This window comes from Salvelinus sp. IW2-2015, unplaced genomic scaffold, assembly GCF_002910315.2.
Source record: "Salvelinus sp. IW2-2015 unplaced genomic scaffold, ASM291031v2 Un_scaffold875, whole genome shotgun sequence".
In the NCBI taxonomy this organism is placed as follows: Eukaryota; Metazoa; Chordata; class Actinopteri; order Salmoniformes; family Salmonidae; genus Salvelinus; species Salvelinus sp. IW2-2015.
Genome location: NW_019942635.1, coordinates 402912 through 414552, shown reverse-complemented (window position 1 = coordinate 414552; position 11641 = coordinate 402912).

Genomic DNA, 11641 nt, shown 5'->3' with positions numbered 1-11641 from the left:
AAAATGTATTTCAGTGGGCCGATAGAAAAGTCAGAAAACCCTGCACATTGTCACTTAGTTTGTTGTGCTTTAAACAAGCAGTAGTAGATAAAGAGAAATTAGGTCYAGAATGTTTCAAAYAGTAGTAGATCATGAGMATTTAGGTTTAAAATSTTTAAAAAGTAGTAGATAATGAGAAATTAGGTTTAAAATGTTTAAACAGTAGCAGATAATGAGAAATGAGATTCAAAATGTTTCAAAAGTAGTAGTTAATGATAAATTAGGTAGCTTGCTTTTACTTCTATGCATTCAAAATCGCACAAATACATMAAATCATAACATTATGAACACAGTRAGAATGTATATCACAAGCAATRTAAAACAAAACATTGCAATGCAATACATTGTGCTATACATTTAATAATAAGTACTTACACAAAATTATAATTACAGCTTAATTAATAAAGGTTAAAAGAGCTACAAACATTTTCAACTGTAAGAAATATTATATAATCATTAGCAGTTATTTCATAAGGTAATCTCACAGCCTGGTTTGTCCCCATAGCAACTCTCAGGGCATCAACACGCTCTTCTGAGATCTACCATGATCCACCTGAAAGAATCCATACACTCTGCTTACTGACTATTATCTGGAGGGAGAGAGAGAGAGAAACAGAGAGACAGAGAGTGATAGAGAAAGTAATAAAGAGGGGAGTGATAGAGTCATAGAGAGAGACAGAGAGTGATAGAATGATAAAGAGAGAGTGAATAAGAGAGAGAGGGAGGGAGAGAAAGATAAAGAAAGAGGGAGGGAGACAAAGAGGGAGAAACAGAGAAAAAGGAGGATAGTTAAAATGATTAACTTCCTCAAACAAATATACAGCTACATCTTAATTAAATGTACAATGATGCATTACTGGCCCTGTTCTAGAGGAATCTCTTAATTTAAGGTACAATGATCCATTACTGACCCTGTTCTAGAGGACTCTTTCTCTTAGTTAAAGATCCATTGCATGGTTACTGACAATGTTCTTGAGGACAGGTTTTCTTCTGTAGAAACAGTATGATCCCAGAYAGACTGTCAGCAGAATGAAGACTTCAGCAGGTTGGAAATAAACAAACACAKTGAACCCTGTTCCTGGGGGACAGAYGAGAGACAGAATAAAACTTAAATTAAGTGCTCAGCTAATGAATCAAATTTGCCAAAAATCAGATGTATTTWGTTCTCCATGTGGTCTATATAAAAAAAAATATCAAAGGGACGCAAAGGAACTCATTTCGTGGAATGACCCTAGARGTCATGATGACAATGATGATTATGATGCCATCAATCGTCATCATCATCATTATTAATATGATCATGTATTATTTTGCATGATGTGTCTGCTAAAGCAAAACAAATAATGGCACAGACATAGGAATGAAAATGTGACAGTACAGTAGCTTACCTGGACACCTGCTGATGTGGTTTCTGGACGGTACAGGTGAGATCTYCTGACAGGCCTTTCTTCAGAGTGATGGTGTTTGTCTCATCACCAGGAGAGGTCTCAGTGTCTCTCAGTGTCTGTCCATCCAGAGTTCAGCTGTACTACCGTCCGCCTCAGAGGAGCAGGACACCCTCATCTATCCATGAGACGGACACTGGAKCTGTGGGGATTAAGGCAACTTCAGCAAACAGACAAAAAACATATCTACATTGTGTCAAATTACTGTATATTTCTTTGGAAGCTAATAGTCATACGTCTGTTTGTTGTTGAGATAGCTCTTTACCTTCAATGAACAGGTCTAGTCTTCTGGTGGCCAATGAACTTCCATTAGAATGAAATGTTTCTAAGAGGTATTCATCAGAATCCGTCCTTTCTGTGTTAGATATCCTAAATGTCCTGTTGTTCATGAAGAACTCTGATCTAGCTTTAATGGAGTCATGCAYTCTCACTAAATCATTTAAAATGTTGACTATGTCTGTAGCTTTATCATTGGGGTCTTTTTATAATAAGAATGTATATCCTCTGGTATCAGTCAGCTGGAGAAAGACAGACCCTCCCAGAGCTCCATAACACTGACATCCATTCTCTCTAGCATCACCGGAGGAGATGAATGCCTGAATTGCGTTCTTTGGAATATAGTGCACGATGTGGAAGGTGTGYTAACGCATCGTGGAGTTGCATTATTTTCCGGAGAACGCACAGAGCCCTGAATTGATTATTCCTATCATACCATGGCTATAAATTAACATATTTGCCTCTAAAATGTATTCCTTTGCCAATAGAAATGTGCCAACATCCACTGAAGTAGCTAGCAAGTCTAGCTAGCTAAATAGCTACAGTACAGTAGTTGTCTTGGTAATAAAAATTAAAAAATAATCCCTAGCTCAGCTAACCAAACCATCATTCTTGCTTACTATTATGAAAATCGAATTCAACAATTGTCACGCCCTGGCCTTATCTTTGTTTTCTGTATTATTTTAGTTAGGTCAGGGTGTGACAGGGGGGATGTTTGTGTGTATTTGTCTCGTCTTGGGTGGTTGTATTGTATAGGGGGTTTTGTAGAGTTTATGGGGTTGTGTTCAGTGTAGGTGTCTAGGTATGTCTATGGTTGCCTGAGTGGTTCTCAATCAGAGACAGCTGTCTTTCATTGTCTCTGATTGGGAGCCATATTTAAGGCAGCCATAGGCATTAGGCTGTTGTGGGTAATTGTCTATGTCTAACGTTAGTAGCTTGTGTATGCACTTTCGTTTGTAGCTTCACGGTTGTTTTGTTTAGTATTGTAAAAGTGTTCGTTTCATCTTCTCTAATAAAAGAAGATGTATTTGTATCACGCTGCGCCTTGGTCCACTCTTCCTCATCAAGACGATCGTGACAACAATGCCATTAATGTTTTCAATTTGACGTTTGCTTTCAAAAGCAGCTAAAAAATAAAACATGTAAGAATGAGCTTCATAGACATTGAATTAGACCAAGCAATATTACCGTGTGTTATAGGGAAATAATGCAGGATCTAGAATGCAGGCTCTAGAATGCAATTCAAGGCAATCAAAAATGAGTATTAAACAATGCAATGGTACAATTGTTTATAATCTAATTATCTGATTTTGAGGCTTGAACATGACAATAACATACATTTATAACTATTACAATCCTATAAATGTATGAAGAGAGAAATAAAGCAAAAACGAGAAATGGACATTGAATTCTTAAGGATCCGCCCCTTTTTTTCAATTTTCACCTAAAATGTAATACCCAATCTAACTGCCTGTGGCTCAGGACCTGGAGCAAGGACATGCATATTATTGATACCATTTGAAAGGAAACATTTGAAGTTTGTGGAAATGTTAAATTAATGTAGGAGAATATAACACATTAGATCTGGTGAAAGATCTCGTAAAATATTTATTTTTTGTACCATCAAGAGAAAGGCCATCATGTATTATTCCAGCCCAGGCGCAAATTGGGTTTTGGYCACTAGATGGCAGCAGTGTATGTGCAAATGTTAGACTGATCCAATGAACCATTGAATTTCTGTTAAAAATGTTGTATCAGGACTGCCCACATGTGCCAGTACAGGTTGTTCTATTTGAGTAAAATTAACATTTAACATTATTTAGCTTCTCTGAAAAGAGAAAGCTGCAAAACAAGAGTGATTTTTAGGCTATAATAACTGTCAYGAGAAAAAGTCTTCAAATGCAATTTGTTTCAATATCCTCAAAAAAAGTATTAATGTAATTTAATACCAGTGCTGATTCACAGCTGCCAACAGAACAGAAAAACGCTGAATAAAAAATAAGCTACTACCATAAAAAAAAATATTAGAAGTTAATTAATGCACACAGAAAAAACTAAGGAAATTGTTTGGGCTGTTTTGAAAAAGGAATGAGTTGTTTGTCTCCATTCTAGTTACTTATCAATGACTACTCTCTGGAAGCCTACTAATGAGTCCTAAACCTCTATCTCCCCTCTGTTAGCAAGTATCACAGGTTTGGTCGACTCTTTCCTCATTCTGAAGACTGAGATCCTTTGAGTTCTGCATCTGAAATGTGAAATGGGGTAAATCAGTGGTGTGATGACACAGTAAGTCAGATCCTAAGTAGTGGTGACACACATATGTGCTGTACTGTAGCCTCATTGATAGTAACTATGGTAACATTATAGGTTGGGTGCTTGCTGTGTTCTAACCTGTGGTGCTGGACTTCTCCTTCTCCTCTGAATACAGCAGGCTACCAGCATCACTGCTAGGAGGAGACCAACAACTGAACCTGACCCCAAGATGAGCGCAATGGGTAGACCTGGTCCTAGATAGAGGAGCGTTAACATGGTGGAGAGGTGATGAGCATATTAATGAATAGTAATAAACACAACACAACATACACCGACTGTACAAAACATTAAGAACACCTTCCCAATATTGAGTTGCAACCCCCCATCTGCCCTTACGGGGCATGGACTCTACAAGGTTAGCCTGGATTCACCTGGTTAGTCTTTGTCATGGAAATAGGTGTTCCTCGTGTTTTGTACTCTCAGTGTAGATGTATATCCAGGCACGTGCACAAATAGGGCTGTGCCCTCTTGTAAAAAAAGTGCCCTAGCAGCACAGTGGCATTTTGTCAAATGTAATAGTCATTTAAAAAAAACACTTTTCAGTCTCTTTCAAATGTTTTAATTTAAATGTAACAAAGTGCACATCAACCTGGCCCATTTCATAAACTTTAATCTTGGAAAATGTCCCCTCCCCTGCACTTCAGCCCCTCACCCACACTCCAGCCCCACTTGTGCACTTGTCTGACTTCTGCATGCAGTGGACTCTGACTACAGACACTGGGCGGAGAGTGTGCATACTGGAAGGCTATGTTTGAGTTGGATCTGTAATGTGTATCTCTCTCTGTTAAGGATAGCGAATAATGCATTGGACTGCTTGTTTGTATGAGGCTCAAATCAACTCAAATCAACTAAAAATGAGACAGCATAGCCAATTAGCTGGTGTCATGACATGGCCTTTTCTGGGTATAGATCGTGGCATCCCCCTCGCTCTCTCTCTCTCTCCTACACCCATGTTCTGTTATCTCAGGTCGTAAATTCCTGGCGGAGACTCTCTCCCCCTGGCCMTGCAGAAAGATAGACACATAGAGAGAACAAAGGATTTCACATGGMGAATTCCTAAATCYCCAAAATGGGAATTTGATACAAAATGTCCACTTGTGAGAAGTTGGGAATAGTCTGTGGATACTTAAGGGACGGGTATGACGAGTGTGTTTCATTTGGTGACTTCAGAGATGACAGGAAACACACATAACTATATCTCTGAAAGTGTACATTTCTCAATTATGGGGTTTGCATCTAAGTCTTGTATAAAATGAAGTAGTAAAAATGAAGCTATTTGGGAAATGATGTAATGTGATGTTAAACCTTTAGTGTGAAAGAATTGTATTCCCTTTAAAGTTTAACTAAGTCATTGGCCCGCCCCCGTGAGCACAGACAAGATCTGGCATCATGAAAAAGCCCTTTTCTACTGTTACGAATAAATCCCCCTCCTGAGGAAATCCTCTTCAGACCACAAAAAACTCAGTTTAAGCTAAGGTTGCAATGGTTGTTGAATTCCTAACCATACCACGTGGAGCATTGGCTACACGGAGGGAAATGGTAAAACTCTGAGACTATCGATCCCGACAGAATAAGAGCAAAACTTAGATACTAATTACTAGTCTGCAGCTAGAAATGATGTCAACCTGGGATGCGAAGACCGACAACCGCCGAAACATCTATCTATAAGAACATTTCTGAATGGTACTCTGAAACATACATCTAACCACGAAAGACTTTGATCTTCAGGGAAGCAGAGAGAGAGACGATGATGAACTGACTCTCTAACAGAAGGACTGACGATTCCAACAGAGATCACAATGACACACTGGGCGTAAATATATATATGGATTGCAATTATTCCCGAATGAGTGAGCGTTCATTGTGCAAAGCATTAGCATTTCAATTAATATAGTTATAGTAGTACTGTGTGTAGTGAGCCTTCTGTTCTTTCCCGGCTGTTTTCAGTCCACACCCACTTCCCTTTGTCCACCAAGCCGTCATATCGGCTTAGCCCACTAGGGAACCTCCCCTATCATTTCCTTGTAACCATATCTACTGTGTTGTTTATTCATATCTGTGATTATTAAGTTAGTTAGTAAATAAATTATTAAGACAATTGCTGTTTGGATGAATCCTAGTAAAGGCTGGGTTCGTGCCGATAACCAACAATTTACGACATTTTGAATGAGACTAACGTGAGGTAAAGAATCATTCATTAATTAGAAGACTAATTGATCAGATATTAAAATACCTGAAGAGTTATATTAGGAAAATTATAACTTTGTAATCTGAATATTTTCCTTGGTGCCCCGACTTCCTAGTTAATTACATTTACATGATTAGTTTGATCACGTAATAATAATTWCAGAGAATTGATTTGATAAAATAACAGTCTTCACTTTAATGATTYCAAAGACACGACACTAGCTAGCAGAATTACATCTTCATTCACTATGATCAGCTGATAGCCACTCTTTTCCTACTGTCAATAATTTAATCGTCTAGACCAGTTGCTAGGAGTTAATGTAACTTACTTGCTGACAATCTGTAATGAGGGCATAATGATTTGGCCTATACATATTGAAATTTGGAAACAGAGACAGTTGGTACAGTTTCCATTTCTATTTATGAAAGGCTCCTGTGGGCAGCCCTGTTTACAGCTGATGAGGACCCCCTGACTGAATTCAGGACACCGTTACCAGGAAACAACACCCACAGAGCACAACAACAGCACTCATCTACAGAAGGTGGTAACACAGAAGCACATATAGCATGCTAACCACTTCCTTTTTGAGAATATAAGTCTAGCATTCTAAACTTAAGAAATAAATTATTCTTAAACCCCTACTGGCTGTTTGCATTCAATGATTCCATGGCTTTTAAGCCCCTTATACATACGGAGTCTGTAGAAGTCTAAGCCCCCTTTTTTCCACATTTTGTTAGTGGGATTTTAAATTATTTAATTGTAATTTGTTTTACATTGATCTACACAAAATACTCCATAATGTCAAAGTGGAAAGAACATTTTACATATTTGTTTTTCAAATTAATAAAAATGTAATAACTACAAAAGTCATGGAGTAAGTATTCATTCCTTTTGTTAAGACAAGCCTAAATTAGTTCAGAAGTAAAATGTGGCGTAACAAATCACATAAGTTATATGGACTGAAATAATATGTGTTGACATGATTTTTGAATGACTACCCTTTCGAATGTTCCCCATACATAGAACATCTGTAAGGTCCCTCAGTCATTCAGTCATTTGCTTTGTTAAAATCCCCAACTACAACAAATGCGGCCTCAGGATTTGTGGTTACCAGTTTGCAAAAAGTCCAGTGTAGTTCCTAGAGGGCCATCGTGGTATCGGCTTGAGGGGGAATATAAATGGCTGTGACTATAACCGAAGAATATTCTCATGGGAGGTAATACGTTCGGCATTTGATTGTGAGGTATTCTAGGTTGGGTGAACAAAAGGACTTTGAGTTTCTGTATGTTATCACAATCACACCACAAGTAGATAATCATGAAACATACACCACTGCCTTTCTTCTACCATGGGGAGTTCTTTATTCCTGTCTGCGTGATGAACTGAGAACCCAGCTGACTGTATGGATGGGGACAGTATATCCCGAGAGAGCCATGATTCCGTGAAATAGATTATGTTACAGTCCCTGATGTCTCTCTGGAAAGAGATCCTCACCCTGAGCTCGTCCAGAGACAGAACATTAGCAAGTGATATACTCAGAAGTGGTAGATGGTGTGCACGCCTCCTGAATCAGATTATAAATCCACTCTGAATACCTCTTCTCCGCCGGCGGCATCTTGGACCAGCCTCTGGGATAAGTTCAATTCCCCTGGGGGGAACAAACAAGTCGTATTCCTGGTCGTAACGCTGCTGAGTTACCGCCGCTCTGATATCCAAAAGTTATTTCCGGCTGTACGTAATAACACAAAAAATGTTCTGGGCTAATAATGAAAGAAATAACACACTGCAAAGTTGCTTAGGAGCTAGAAGCAGAGCTGCCGTGTCTGTCTGCACCATCTTACTCTATGTCAGCATGTGAAGTAGCTAGCTACTGTCGCAGTAAAATCGGCTAAACAAACTGCACTATCAATTTAGAACTCTATCTCACTGAATTCAACTTGCTGCTCATCTCTGCCCAGAGTTAGAGCAGAGTATGTTTCTGTCCCACTTTTAAGGAGATGGGAAACTCCATTGGACTAGTATTAACGCTCATTGTGTATAGACCATGCTGTGCATTCTGGGTGATTCTGACAGCTCYCCTTCAAGTAGTGATTGGGAGTCATTTGAGATAATTAACTTGTTCTCTGTGATATCGTATAGTTTTGGACATAACATACTTTCGAGGAAAATAGGCAGTTCTCAACTCATATCCTGACTTTGAGAAGGGATTGAGTGACGATTAGTTTAGCAACCGTGTGACGCAGCTTAACAACGTGAATGCGATGGGTTGACAGTCAGTTGGGTGGGACGTTTCTCCATTCATTGCCCAATGGGATTCCTATCACATGCTTTCTGTAATATCTCTGTTTTCCAGACACACAGGATACACTGTGACATGATACTTGAAGGAGAAWCCGAGTTGAATAATTTGGTACACTGTTTAGATTGGGCACATCTAAGCAAAATATATACTTTGTCATGACTTTGGGATCTGGTTTGCTGGTAATTGCTTTAAAAGCGTTATGAAATGTGATAGTTTGTTATCCCCAATCTCCAGTGACGAGAATGATGTAGCTATGATGTGTTTCTAAACAATTTCCTGACTTTCACAGACGGACCACTTAGAAGTTAAATCATGGGGACATTTGTTATTTTACCCATTGATAGAACATAGGCTTTCACCAAATTGACAGGAGTTGCATGCTTTTATTTCTGGGGGTGGATTCATTAAAGAACATTTTAGAATTTTTTGTCCACTTTGACATTACAGAGTATTTTGTTTAGATCATTGTTAAAAAATTACTATGCAATCCATTTTAATTCCACTTTGTAAACAATAAAATGTGCAGAAATCCAAGGGGGTGTTACGACTTCTACCGAATGTGGCTCCTCTTCCTGTTCAGGMGGCGCTCGGCGGTCGTGTCACCGCTCTACTAGCTGCCACCGATTCCCTTTTCTTTTTTCTGTTGGTTATGTCTTTATTGGTTTCATCTGTTTCTTGTTTGTGGGTTATTGCAGGGTTATTTAAGCCTTTTATGCCCGCCTGCTTTTGTGCGGGCTTGTTTTCTGTTTTGTCGTGGAAGGTTATGTTTGTGCATTTTTCCGGACTGTTTGGTGTCCTGTTTTGGGTCTGTCTTTATTTTGCGCCTATTGCTTTGGCGTGACCATTTAAACCGAATMAATTACGGTTTTCCCCAAAACCTCTGCTCTCTGCACCTGATTCCATACCCACCACTCCTAGCTACGTGACAGGGGGTTTAGACATTCTATAGGCACTTGTAAGCCAACATGAATGTGGATTTTTCAGTGTTGCCACATGTGCTGTGTCTCAGCATATTGTATTCTCCTAATTTACACAATTTTCTGCAATTTCCAGCCGTTTAAGGAAATGGTTACTAGGTCTAAGAAGTAGTACTTATGATCTCTGCATAATGGAGATATTGATGGTTTAGCTGGCAGTTTCATGGCTACTTTGATCTGCTGCACCTTATTACATTTGTTTTGTATTTGGTCATTTTAATAGATAGGGGAGGATAAAATATGGATTAAAATATCTTGTGTTATATGATGTTACTTGCCTTCAATGTCCAGTTGTACTTGTCTGGTTCCCAAACGTAACCCATTGGAATCGTAGATCTCCGCAAGGTATTGCCCAGAATCAGTCCTCTCCACATTGGTTAACCTAAAGGTCCCATTGTTGATAAAGAACTTTGATCTTTTTTCACTTGTTTCCCTAAAGGTCACCTTGTTTCTTTTCAGTGAGAATATCAGTGCAGAACCATCGGTGAGGTTCTTTTTAAACAACAATTCACATCCACTAGCGTTGGTCATCAGCTGGAGATTCAGAGTTCCACTCAGAACCACAGAACACTGGGATGAGTTCTGAGTAGCATTACAGGTGGTCACCATGTATGTGGCTGAGGAGAGAGAGAGAGAGAGAGAGAGAGAGAGAGAGAGAGAGAGAGAGAGAGAGAGAGAGAGAGAGAGAGAGAGAGAGAGAGAGAGAGAGAGAGAGAGAGAGAGAGAGAGAGAGAGAGAGAGATAATGATAATCACAATCTTGTCATTGGGATCTCAATGAAAGACATAATGCCCAAGAAATGTACGTCTCTCTTTAAATAATGTGTAGCAATCGTGGCACTCATCTAATGCATGATGCTGTATGTGCATTTGACTCAATAACCATTCATATCTTTACAAAACAAAGTAGACAATAGAAACCATGTAGCAGATGCAGAATAAGAGGATAAGAAGCATCTTACCATGAGACACTCCTGTTAACATCACCAACACTAGTCCAAACACAGCCTCCATGTCTCTTCACACAACAACCTTCTAAGTCCAGTTACATTCAAAATAAAATAGTTACAGTAACTGATCCTTAAAGCCAGAAATGTATTGCCTTTTGATTAACCTAGTTGTCAAACAAGTAGTGAGGTGGTTGAGTCAGGAAACCAAGTGATGGTGTTGTCTCTGTGAGCAGGGGAGGTGCTTATCACACCGATCACATCTCACGTCTACATCCCATGGTGTCTGGCTTCTACCTCTGCATTGCTTGCTGTTTGGGGTTTTAGGCTGGGTTTCTGTATAGCACTTTGTGACATCTRCTGATGTAAAAAGTGCTTTATAAATAAATGTGATTGATTGATTGGCATGCAATGTCTGCTCTGAATAATAGAGGCACTTACACAACTGAAAGGGGAAAACATCTTTTGCACACAGTCTATAGAAACAACTTGATCAGATGTTATATGTTTTTATAGTACTATTGTGTGTCTTTTATTTTGCTGTGTTTATTTGGGATCAGCATTGTAGGTGTCCTGTGTCAGTTACAAACCATTATGATCAGAATCAGAATTACCTTCATTCACCAAGTATATTTACACATGCTCAGAGTTGTACTTGGTGAAATAGTGCTGCTAGTGATAGACAACATACTGAGAATTTTACTTGGTGGTATGGTGCTGCTGGTGATAGACAACATACTGAGAGTTTTACTTGGTGATATGGTGCTGCTAGTGAGAGACAACATACTGAGAGTTTTACTTGGTGATATGGTGCTGCTTGTGATAGACAACATACTGAGAGTTTTACTTGGTGATATGGTGCTGCTAGTGAGAGACAACAAACTGAGAGTTTAACTTGGTGATATGGTGCTGCTAGTGATAGACAACATACTCAGTTGTATTTGGTGATATGGTGCTGCTAGTGACAGACAACATACTGAGAGTTTTACTTGGTGATATGGTGCTGCTAGTGATATACAACATACTGAGAGTTTTACTTGGTGATATGGTGCTGCTAGTGATATACAACATACTGGGAGTTTTACTTGGTGATATGGTGCTGCTAGTGATAGACAACATACTGAGAGTTTTACTTGGTGATATGGTGCTGCTAGT